Source organism: Thalassophryne amazonica, chromosome 22, assembly GCF_902500255.1.
Source record: "Thalassophryne amazonica chromosome 22, fThaAma1.1, whole genome shotgun sequence".
NCBI classification, from domain to species: domain Eukaryota; kingdom Metazoa; phylum Chordata; class Actinopteri; order Batrachoidiformes; family Batrachoididae; genus Thalassophryne; species Thalassophryne amazonica.
The window spans coordinates 30,824,895-30,837,105 of NC_047124.1; the positions used below are offsets into that span (position 1 = coordinate 30,824,895).

Below are 12,211 nucleotides of genomic sequence, written 5' to 3' on the forward strand. Positions count from 1 at the left end.
GATAATACAGTCTTAAATTTGGGTTAAACGCATTTAGTTTTTTTATCCGATTGTTTAACATGAATTGTGGTCAGCGAATAAAGCTGCAAAAATATTTCCTCATCTGCTGCCTCCATAAAAATCTTGTCTTGCGTGCATGTATGATTGATGAATCACTGATAGCATAGTTTATTCAGTCAGACAGGGCTTTCTCTGGGGGAGGTGGGGTGAAGTAATTAAATCCGCTTTTAAAAGAGCCACATGGACTGTGCACACTGATGCCAGTATTTCAGCACCTTTTACCTTCTTTAAAACGATACATCCAAAATCTCATGTGAACACGTGCATTGATGGAGGTTTGCTGCCATTTATCTCAAGCACAGAGGTGTGAGGGAACTGTACTGTGTATCTTTGTCATGCACACACGTGCAATATGAAGTCCACAGCTCTGTGTAGATTAAAAAATTAAATACAGTAGTGTTCAGAATAATAGTGCTATGTGACAAAAGATTAATCCAGGTTTTGAGTATATTTCTTATTACATGGGAAACAAGGTACCAGTAGATTCTCACAAATCCAACAAGACCAAGCATTCATGATATGCACACTCTTAAGGCTATGAAATTGGGCTATTAGTAAAAAAAAAAGTAGAAAAGGGGGTGTTCACAATAATAGTAGTGTGGCATTCAGTCAGTGAGTTCTTCAATTTTGTGGAACAAACAGGTGTGAATCAGGTGTCCCCTATTTAAGGATGAAGCCAGCACCTGTTGAACATGCTTTTCTATTTGAAAGCCTGAGGAAAATGGGACGTTCAAGACATTGTTCAGAATAACAGCGTAGTTTGATTAAAAAGTTGATTGGAGAGGGGAAAACCTATACGCAGGTGCAAAAAAATTATAGGCTGTTCATCTACAATGATCTCCAATGCTTTAAAATGGACAAAAAAAACCACAGACGCGTGGAAGAAAACGGAAAACAACCATCAAAATGGATAGAAGAATAACCAGAATGGCAAAGCTCACCCATTGATCAGCTCCAGGATGATCAAAGGCAGTCTGGAGTTACCTGTAAGTGCTGTGACAGAAGATGCCTGTCTGAAGCTAATTTATTTGCAAGAATCCCCCGCAAAGTCCCTCTGTTAAATAAAAGACGTGCAGAAGAGGTTACAATTTGCCAAAGAACACATCAACTGGCCTAAAGAGAAATGAAGGAATATTTTGTGGACTGATGAGAGTAAAATTGTTCTTTTTGGGTCCAAGGGCTGCAGACAGTTTGTGAGACGACCCCCAAACTCTGAATTCAAGCCGCAGTTCACAGTGAAGACAGTGAAGCATGGTGGCGCAAGCATCATGATATGGGCGTGTTTCTCCTACTATGGTGTTGGGCCTATATATAGCATACCAGGTATCATGGATCAGTTTGGATATGTCAAAATACTTGAAGACGTCATGTTGTCTCATGCTGAAGAGGACATGCCCTTGAAATGGGTGTTTCAACAAGACAATGACCCCAGGCACACTAGTAAACGAGCAAAATCTTGGTTCCAAACCAACAAAATTAATGCCTCACAGATGTGAAGAAATAATGAAAAACTGTGGTTATACAACTAAATACTAGTTTAGTGATTCACAGGATTGCTAAAAAAAGCAGTTTGAACATAATAGTTTTGAGTTGTAGTGTCAACAGCAGATGCTACTATTTTTGTGAACAGCCCCTTTTCTACTTTTTACACTAATAGCCCAATTTCATAGCCTTAAGTGTGCATATCATGAATGCTTGGTCTTGTTGGATTTGTGAGATTCTACTGAATCTGCTGGTACCTTGTTTCCCATGTAACAATAAGAAATATACTCAAAACCTGGATTAATCTTTTAGTCACATAGCACTACTATTATTCTGAACACTACTGTACAAATTTAGTACAGGAGACTGTTGTGTGCCTGTTTAGGAGGTGTTTAGACCATGTGATCTGCTCCACAAAACAGAGCACTTACAAATATATTTTTAAAAAAAATGGAAGTGTGGCACTTATTATCCATAAATAACACCAATATTATGACATATTCAGCTCTTCATATTTTTGAGTACTAGCTCACTTCTTACTAGAAGGACAATGGGTCTCCATCACTCCATGCACAAAAGAAGCTGACTTTACTGTTTTGGTATGCAGCAGTAATACACTAACAGTCCGTAATTGGCTTTGTCCTCGTTCCTGGGACAACTTTCTACAGCAGTTTTCTGTCGTCCTCTAAGTGCAACACCCAGAACTACTTGAATCAGATATCGAGCTGAAACAATGATTAAAGGTGCCCTGACACTTGCACGACTTTGATCCGCGCACTCGCACTCACTTCATCCGAACTGGACCCCACATTGTGTACTGGATGCTGCGTTTATAAAATAATTTCGTAGCAGATTAAATCATTTTCTCTGAGATGGCTGTTGAAAAACACCTCAAATCGCTTCCGGAATCACAGAGGACCATTGCAGCTGCAGCTTTTGTCCTCTCTCGTGCGCTTAATGAGGTGGAAAAAGCATTTGGAACCATCTAAAAAGGTAATTATTTGTAGTGTGTATATTGTACTGACGTGGTAAAACAGTTGCATGTTCTTTCCTTCTTGTGAGCAGCTATAAAGTATGTTTGCGATAGGTTTTAACATCTTCTCATTCGGACAAGCTGCGCTTTGATGCGGGCACTGATGCAATCACTCAATTCACACTGTTTGTTTGCACAATGTTCACGTAATTAATGCGTGATGGAGAGTTTGAATATTTCAGAATTTTCTTGCGCACGTGCATGAAGTTGCTGACCATTTACGAGTTGCTCTCCTGCACGGCAGAGTGCATGGAAGTGCACGAATCAAAGGCGTGCAAGTGTCAGAGCACCTTAAGGAGGATAGAATCGCTGCCAGTGAAATCTGTAATTTAGGAGTCAACAAACGGTCACATGTGCTGAGTCCTACATACCTCCAAACTTTTGTTTGCGGACATGAACAAAGGATTTTTCACAAAAGCGGTGATTGTCAAATGCAAATGAAGCGCTTAGAGATGCGACAGGTTGTTAAAAAAAGTGAACTTATCCTTTCAGTGTTGCAAAAGTACCAAACGTTGATCTGCACCAGCATCAGGCCGGCAATATTAGTACAGTGATCATCTCAGCCGTGTTCAGTGAACCTCAGAGGACTCACGTGTGGAGCCGCTTGTTTCCATTTGGTGGCGATTGTTAAAATCCTGATCAAACAGTATGCAAACACATCTACATTCTGAATGAACTTTGATTTTCTACATCTTCTCAATGTAAATGAAAAAGTTCATCATCTGGGTGTTTTTTTCCCCTCCTTTTTGCAAATAAAATTAGTTTTGTTATTAAAAAAAAAGTTTCATTCTATTGACGGGATTTATTGTAGATGTGAGAACAGAAAGCATTCAGAACAGAGACGTGATGTTTACACAAAATTTCAGCGTGTTTCAGGTCAGACAGAATCCTCACAGCAGTGCTGTGACGGCGGAAGAACTCTGCCGCTTTAAGCCACCGAGGCCAGGATGATGTCAACGGCCGTTTCATCACTGCTGCGAACCGTTACCTGCATGGTGACACCGTCTGCCACCGCCAGGCGGGATCGGACCAGCAGGTCGTGACCGCCCCGAAACACACCTGAAAGACGAATATCAGAGCAGGTCAATCTGTGGCATGCCTTCTTTCAAAGTGTCGTAGCTAACTGGACGTTAACACCCACCAGCGAGGGAACAGGACGTGAGAGTTCTTGTTCTCGGGCACTTTGTCCCGAGCGCTCACACGGCTGCATCCCAAGGAAGCTGATGATGTTACCCACCGCCTCTGCCCAGGGAAGATGGAGAGAAAAAAAAAAACTGTCGGTCCAGGTACCATGAGGAGATAAAAGCCACAGCATCAAAACCTGGAATAACTACCATCGAGAGTCCGCACGGACGCCAGGGGCGAAAGTCTCTTCCTTCTCAAATTCATCTCCCCTTCATCCCAGGCCGCTCCGAAGTTTGGCTTCAAAATCTTCTGGATGTGATCTGCGACCGTCACCTCCAGATCCTCCAGCTGAAAGCAGAGGACAACCACGGTCACCAACACAGCGCCAACGCCAGCAACACGACTCCATCAGTGCAGCATACTGGCATATACGCACCACGTACTCGTCATTGTAACCATCATCGTCAGGCTCTCCTGTGTTGGGGTCACAGTCTCTGACGAGGGTACTTCATTGTACAGCTGAAGGTACATGACACTACAGACAGACAGTGCAGATTAAACCAACCCGTCTGTGGCTACGAGTTCAGACCGCGTAACAGCCGGCGGGGTCTTGGGTCCTTACCAGCATGGGATCATCATCAGGGAGACGGACCAGGTGTAGCAGGAGCCGGGCTGGCTGTAAGGGAGGCTGGGGGCGGGGGACATAGGTATGACCTCATAGGCCTCCGACGGTTCCATCTGCACCATGACCTGAAACAAAACATGGACACTGGACGTCAGCCGCAGCGCTCCCAGTGGAGAACACCAGAATCCACAGAGGCACAGGAAGCCAGCGGTACCTTTTGAAGCAGCTGGTCGTTCAGTGTGTTCGTGCAGTCAAACTGGAAGACCATGTGCCTGCTGAACGTGTGTTTGACGCAGCGCACCACGTACTCTGTCTCCGCCTCCGTCAGCTGCACGGGTTCAGAGGACTTGAAGAGCGGGCCGAGACCCTGGAATTCTGACACAGCCGCCAATTGTTCTGTCCAGAACGGATGAAAGGACAGAGACAGAAATATAACAACCCAAAGAGGACAACATTACAACTGAGGACACGTTTAGTCAATAAAATGTTGGGGGAAAAAACAGCACAGAAGTTAAGTCGCTGCAGCAATAAATGGCCGTTCCCATGTTACACCTGTTAATATTTCAGAGGACAACCTCACCCTGATAAATGTCTTGGCGGGATGGAGCCAACTTTTCTGGCAGCTTGCTGGTTGCAACCAGGAGGCGATTTCTGAAAGAAAGGGGCATGGTTAACAGAAGTGCTAATCAAATCCAGTTGAGCGGACTGGCCCTGGTATGGAAGCGTACCCGTCTTCTGTTCTGAGATGGGTGTGGTGGCCAGCGGGACAGTCTCATATCGAAGGGTTTCTCTGACGGCTCCAGGGTGTACTGGTGCAGCGACTTCTCCAGACCCGGGGATGGAGACGGACAGAACCTGAGGGGAGAGCAGGTAGCACATGCTTGTTTCCGCTCGCTGGTTCCACGCTGACAGACATGCTCGCGTCTCATCACCGTTGAAGATGTAGGCAGCATTCAGAGCCTTCTGCTTTTGCTGGAGAACGTTCATGTAGAATGTCGCTCTGTCGCGCACCTCATCATCACTGTCCATCATGCACCTGTGCAGACGCGTGAAAGGAATATTACAACAAGGGTCATCAGGAGATGACATAACCCCCCCCCCCCCCCCCCCGGTCCCCACATATCAGTAATACAAAGTGTCAGGGATCACCCAAGTACACGCTTATATGAAACTCTGTGTTGCCCGTGGGGATCCACGGGTTCTGGATTGGGTGGTGTTTATAAAATAGGTAGCTCCCCATCCAACCTGATGGAGCTTGAGAGGTGCTGCAAAGAGGAATGGGAAAAACTGCACAAAGATAGGTGCACCAAACTTGTGGCATAATATTCAAGAAGACTTTAGGCTGTAATTGCTTGCCAAAGGTGCATCAACAAAGTATTGAGCAAAGGCTGTAATACTTATGAACATGTGATTTCTTAGTTTTGTTTGTTTGTTTTATAAATTTGCAAAAAAACAAACAAAATACTTTTCTCATGTTGTCATTATGGGGTGTTGTGAGTGGAATTTTGAGACAAAAATGAATTTACTCCATTTTGGAATAAGGCTGTAACATAAAATGTGGAAAAAGTGAAGAGCTGTCAATACTTCACAGATCAGAATCAGAAGTTTATTGCCATTGCCAATGAACAGGATTCACAGAATAGGAATTTGCTTCGATATAATGGTGCAACATTAAACAGAGAGCAATGTAAAATGCTAAGATAAAATATACAATATGTGCCAAAATAAGAAAATAAGATAAAAAAAATGACGTATGAAATATGAAAGGCTGTGTGCAACAGAAAAACAGAAAGAAAGAGAAACAGAAAAAAGTGCAGTGGGAGGAGTGCAATTAAAACCAAAGTACATTGTCTAAAGTGACCCTTGATAAAATGATAAGTGACAGAGTTAAGGTTAAGGTGACTGAGTTATGAGGAGTTCATGAGTCTAACGGCAGAGGGGAAGAAACTGTTCTTATGGCGGGAGGTTCTGGTCCGGATGGACCGTAAGCCTCCTGCCTGAGGGTAGTGGTTTGAATAGACTGTGTGCAGGGTGAGAAGGGTCAGCTGTGATCCGACCTGCTCGGCCCAGAGTCCTGGAGACGTGCAGGTCGTGGAGAGATGGAAGGCTACAGCCGATCACCTTCTCAGCAGAGGCCACAATGTGCTGCAGTCTGTGTCTGTCCCTGGCTATGGCCCCGGCGTACCACACCGTGATGGAGGAGCAGAGATGGACTCGATGGCCATGTAGAACTGTACCATCAGCTGGACAGGCAGCTTGGCCTTCTTCAGCTGCCCTCAGGAAGTACATCCTCTGATGGGCCTTCTTGATGAGGAGCTGATGGTTGACTCCCACTTGAGGTCCTGGGTGATGGTGGTGCCGAGGAAGCGGTGACAGTCCACAGTGGTGGATGGGGCTGTTGGTGAGGGCGAGGGAGGGCGGGGGGGGCTGTGGCTTTCCTGAAGTCCACGATCATCTCCACTGTTTTCTGGGCGTTGAGCTCCAGTTGTTGCTGCTACACCCAGGCCACCAGCCGGTCCACCTCCCTCCTGTAGGCAGACTCATCCCCATCCGAAATGAGTCCGATGAGGGTGGTGTCGTCCGCAAACTTGATGAGCTTTACAGCAGTCGTGGCTGGAGGTGAAGCAGTTAGTGTACAGGGAGAAGAGCAGAGGGGAAAGGACACAGCCCTGTGGAGATCCTGTGCTGAGAGCCGAGTGTTCGAGACATTCTTTCCCAGCCTCAGACGCTGACTCCGGTCCGTCAGGAAGTCTGTGATCCACCTGCAGGTTGGAGTCCGGGCACGTGGAGCAGAGAAAGCTTGTCCTGGAGCAAAGCCGGAAGGATGGTGGTTGAATGCAGAGCTGAAGTCCACAAACAGGACCTAGCGTAGGTTCCTGGGGAGTCCAGGTGCTGCAGGATGGAGTGCATGGGCCAGGTTTAATGGCGTCGTCTATAGACCTGTTGGCTCTGTAAGCAAACTGCAGGGGGTCGGTGATGGATTCAGGTGGATAAAACCAGGCGTTCGAAGGTCTTCATGACTACAGACATGAGAGCCACAGGCCTGTAGTCATTAAGTCCAGTGACGTGTGGTTTCTTGGGGACTGGAACTTAATGGAGGACTTGAAGCAGACTGGAACACGGCATGACTCCAGGGAGGTGTTGAAGATCCCCAGTGAAGACTGGGGCCAGCTCATCAGCACAGTGTCTCAGGGTGGCAGGAGACACAGTCTGGGCCCGGGGCCTTACATGCATTCAGCCTTTTGAAATGTCTTCTCACGTCCTCCTCTTGGACGGAGAGGGCAACGGGGGGAGGGCAGCAGTGAGAGGGGGGAGGTCCAGGGTGTTTGAACATCCAGTTGTGTGGGGGGTGGGGAGGTGTGAGACCTTGTCTTCAAAGCATGAATAGAAGACGTTCAGGTCGTTGGCCAGCTTCAGGTCGTCAATAGAATGAGGTGCTTTGGGCTTGTAGTTGGTGATCTCTTGCAACCCCCTCCACACAGAGGCCGAGTCGTTGGCAGAGAACCTTTGCTGCAGACGTGAACTGTACATGGATTTAGCCTTTGCCACCTCCTTGCTAAATCTGTACTTTGCACCTCTATAGCTGTCTCTGTCTCCTTCTCTGAAAACCACCTCTTTCTGCTGACGGAGCTGCCGGAGTTTAGGTGTGAACCAGGGCTTGTCATTGTTATATCTCACCCTGGTGCGCTGTGGGATGATGCTGTCTTCACAGAAATGAATATATGACGTCACAGTGTCCGTGTAGTCATCTAGACTGTCTGTTGAAGCCTCAAACATATCCCAATCCGTGGTGGCCAAGCACGTGCGTAGCTCCTCCACAGCTTCATTGCTCCACACTTTAGATGTCCTCACAACAGGTTTAGAGAGTTTTAGTCTCTGTCTGTATGCGGGGATCAAGTGGACCATCACGTGATCTGAGAGTCCCAAAGCTGCACGGGCCACCGCTCGGTACACACCACTCACTGTCGTGTAACAATGATCTAACGTGCTCCCTTCTCTGGTCGGGCATTTAACAGTTTGTATTTTGGTAATTCCTGACTGAGATTCCCTTTGTTAAAATCACAGAGAGTCTCTCTCCACGTCATAATCTCATCCGCGCGCGCACTCGGCCTCGTGCACGTCCGTGCTCAGTGAAATATACACAGAGCAAAGTATGAAAGAGTTAAACTCACGTGGAGAGTAGAACAGTCTGCAGTTTATGAGGAGATATTCCAGAGAGGGACAGCAGTAGACATCAGACAGACATACAGATGTACTGTATGAATGAAATTAGTGAACTGGTTCTTGAGATATTGCGCTAACAAGCAAAAAATACACAAACGGAGATGCTGATTGCTTTAAAACCCTGTATGTCATACTGGGGGAAGAACAAATGTGCACTTTAACACTTCTGGTGTTGCATTAACACTGCAACAGCACAGATTTAATACATTAATGACTTCAACTGTGTTCTACAACACTTCCCTCAGAATCGAAAGCTGAAACAGGAAACATACCTCTGCATGATAACCAGGACACTCGGCAGGAGGTCATCGTTCTGCGCGCCGAATTTTGCCAACGCGCTGACGGCAGCTGGAACATTAAGAGCTTATGTTACGAAGTGACGGAATAAACCAGAAATGACGCTCAACCCCCAACATTAAGAGGACCCAGAGGTTAATGAAGCCACAACACAGAACACCAGAAAACTAAATCTCACACACCTCTTCCTTTCTGCAAAATATGACTACTTTCAGGCAGGTCATTGGGAAATTCTATATAAATGAATTAATTCAAGTATAAACTTGGAATATGGTCTGTTTTCACTGTTAATAAATGCATCAGTGAAAACAGCCTTTTACTTTGCACAGAACTCTGCAGTAATGGTACAGACCTTAATCTAGACTAAACTATGTTAACAGTGTTTACACGTTTTTAACAGAATATGAAGCACTGGTTCGTGACACAGTTGGGTGAGCACGTCAAACATTGTACATGTCCGGCTGCACCATTTGCTCCAGGTCTGTCGTGCAGCTGCAGACTAGTGTTTCCTTAAAACACAAACGTTTCATTACAGCGCAGGTACCATGGTCAGAATGGCACTACAACAAGCTATGGTTACATTATGCTAGCTTACATAGCTAACGGAATAACACGTTAACATGACTTGAAACATCTCCAAAATCTGCATGAAGGTGCTAAAGGTGAGGCTGAATGATGAGGCAAGGTGATGAGCTGGAACTTTGTTTGGTGCCGTTTCCAATGAGATTATAAAGATGACTGCCTGAAGAACATGTAAATTCCACAGTCATTGATGATATGGGGCTGCATGTCAGGTAAAGGCACTGGGGAGATGGCTGTCATTACATCATCAATAAATGCAAGTTTATGTTGATATTTTGGACAATTGAAAGGATGTTTGGGGATGATGAAATCATTTTTCAAGATGATAATGCATCTTGCCATAGAGCAAAAACTTGCAAAGACACATAGGGTCAATGTCATGGCATAGGGTCAATGTCAATGAGCAGATCTGATTTGATGCAGGTGTTAATTTGGGGGATGAAAATTTACACGGTGATTCCATAATTTTTTCCTCAGAATTGAGTGATTCCATATTTTTTTCCTGCTGGTCTAAAAAGGTAACCGTTACTGACTGCCACAATCTTTTTTTCTTGATTTCTTATAGTGTTTCTTAAAGCCAGAAAGTTGCCATTTGAAATGACTTTAGTTTTGTGTCATGTCTGTGATCTGTTTTTTTTCTACAAAAAAAACAACTGAATGAACATCCTCTGAGGCCGGTGAGTCCATAATTTTTGCCAGGGGTTGTACAAGAGACAGTGGCAAAGCGACCAGCTGCCACTCCTTTTTATTAGAGCACGTTTTATAGTGACAAGAGACAAGTGGATCGCTACGCCACCAGCTACACACAGACAAAATAGAGGAAAGGTCTATTTTATGCAAATGATTATAACCGCCAAACTGATAGGACGGAGCTTCAGACCCCCAAAAATATCACAACAATAAGGAACTCAAGAGCTTGAGGCAAAGAAATGAAATATTCTTTAATGGCCACGCCAGTTACCTGACCTCAGCCCAATACACCTTTTGTTTTTTCTTTTTTTTTTGTTTGTTTGTTTGTAGGGATGGTGTAACGATACGCTAGCTCTGCGATACGATACATAATATACGTATCACAATTCTCTACGTCACTGTACATACTATTCACACTAATTAAACTGTGGTGAATGTTTACCTTTAAAGAAGTATAAATTGTACTGATGATGTTTTGTGTTTTATTTTTCATTTAAGATTCCTTGGTGGGAGATCATTAGTTCCTCCATGCAGGTGACTTTTTGTAGGCTCGCGATACTGATTTCAGAAAATGATATGATTCAATACAGGCCCCACAATACAGTGTTATCACCGTATGTGACGTATCCTTCCACCCTGAATGTTTTATACTTAATGGAGATAAAACTGAAGGAAGCTGCAGTAAAGACCAATAAGACCTACCCTATTTGGTTATATTGCACAATTATTATTTGCTTTATTTTTAAGCAATTTACATTCAGCTATTTTTTCCGATTGCGCTCTAACTGCCTTAGCCAAGGTAAAAAAAAAAAAAAAAAAAAAAAAAAAACAAACAAGCAAAAAAAAAAAAAATCCAATAATTGCAAACCAGACTGGACAAACTATAAGAAATATTAAATACAAACCCTGCAACACAGTTGCATCCCGCTGATTTTACTTCTTAAGTGCTACACAGCTGCCACGGAGAATATCGTCCTGATTTTTTGAATTTTTACTTATTTATTTTAAATTTTATATTGAAATGTTTTGTGTGAGGCGCCTTGAGGCAGCTTTTGTGGAGAGTTGGCACTTTATAAGCTGATTAAATTGAATTTAATTTCATTTCATTCATGTCCAACTCTTCCTGCATCACATGGCGTATCCTTTCATATTTAAAAGTTCCACGTGACGGTCTTAAAACATCATTTTAACTTTTGCGTCTTTCTCTTTTCCAGTCACAGTCAATAAATTGGTAAAAATAGACACTGCTAACTGCTAGTGGTGCTAGCTGCTTTAAAGTCAAATCTGTCCCACTGCGATTGCTATCCCGTCACGTCCTCTCCAAACCTTTGTGGTCAGACTCTTTCAAAATGGAATAAACCTGCGTGGCTTTGTCACAGACACACGGAGAGAAACGCACATAAATAAAACGTGGACGTCAAGCATTGTAAGAATGGGACTCACTGGAAAAAGGTCTGATTGAAAACAATAAAAATACACTGGCAAAGCAATGCATTCTGGGTCGATTTTGGGTGCAGTAGAATTAGTTTTGGCCTCTGAAAATGGCGAGACAGCGACATTTATGTTAAACCTGTTGAACTAAAGGTTTCACGATACTACGGGTCCGTCTTTATTACTTACTACAAAAAGTGTGCCACTGTCCAAATACTTATGGACGTGTGTGTGCGTGTGTCCTAAGCAGACTCCTTCGGTGCTCTGGGAAGCTCTGATGTGGTGGTTCTGCTGCACGGTTTCCCCACCTCCAGCTACGACTGGAACAAGGTGACGCAGCTGCAGTATGTATGCAAACATTGTATTTGTTAGAGCAGACTGACAACGTGTGTGTGTGTGTGTGTGTGTGTGTGTGTGTGTGTGTGTGTGTGTGTGTCACAGATCTGGGAGCCACTGACGCAGCGCTTCCATCGGGTCATTGCTCTGGACTTTCTTGGTTTTGGTTTCAGCGACAAGCCTGTGAGTAAATGCAGGAACTCACCCTAACCTTTGACTTTCCAGAGAATTCACTTATTTACTGTGTGTTAAAATGTGTGCAAAGACCACAACACTTGCAAAAAAACAAAACAAGCCGGTGCATGCTGGTTTTCAAAGCGAACTGG

The 12,211-nt window shown here is 44.4% G+C and overlaps 1 protein-coding gene and 1 pseudogene across 1 annotated transcript in view; both read right to left on the reverse strand.

Annotated features, from left to right (window-relative positions):
* Positions 1-3,503: 3,503 nt before the first annotated feature.
* Positions 3,504-6,550, reverse strand: LOC117504496 (annotated as a pseudogene).
* A 984-nt stretch (positions 6,551-7,534) lies between these two features.
* The window catches only part of copg2 (COPI coat complex subunit gamma 2), a 31,396-nt gene continuing 26,719 nt past the window's right edge, over positions 7,535-12,211 (reverse strand). The window contains exon 25 of the mRNA XM_034163012.1: positions 7,535-7,548. The gene's annotated coding sequence lies outside the window, so the exon portion shown is untranslated. The remainder of the gene's footprint in view (positions 7,549-12,211) is intronic.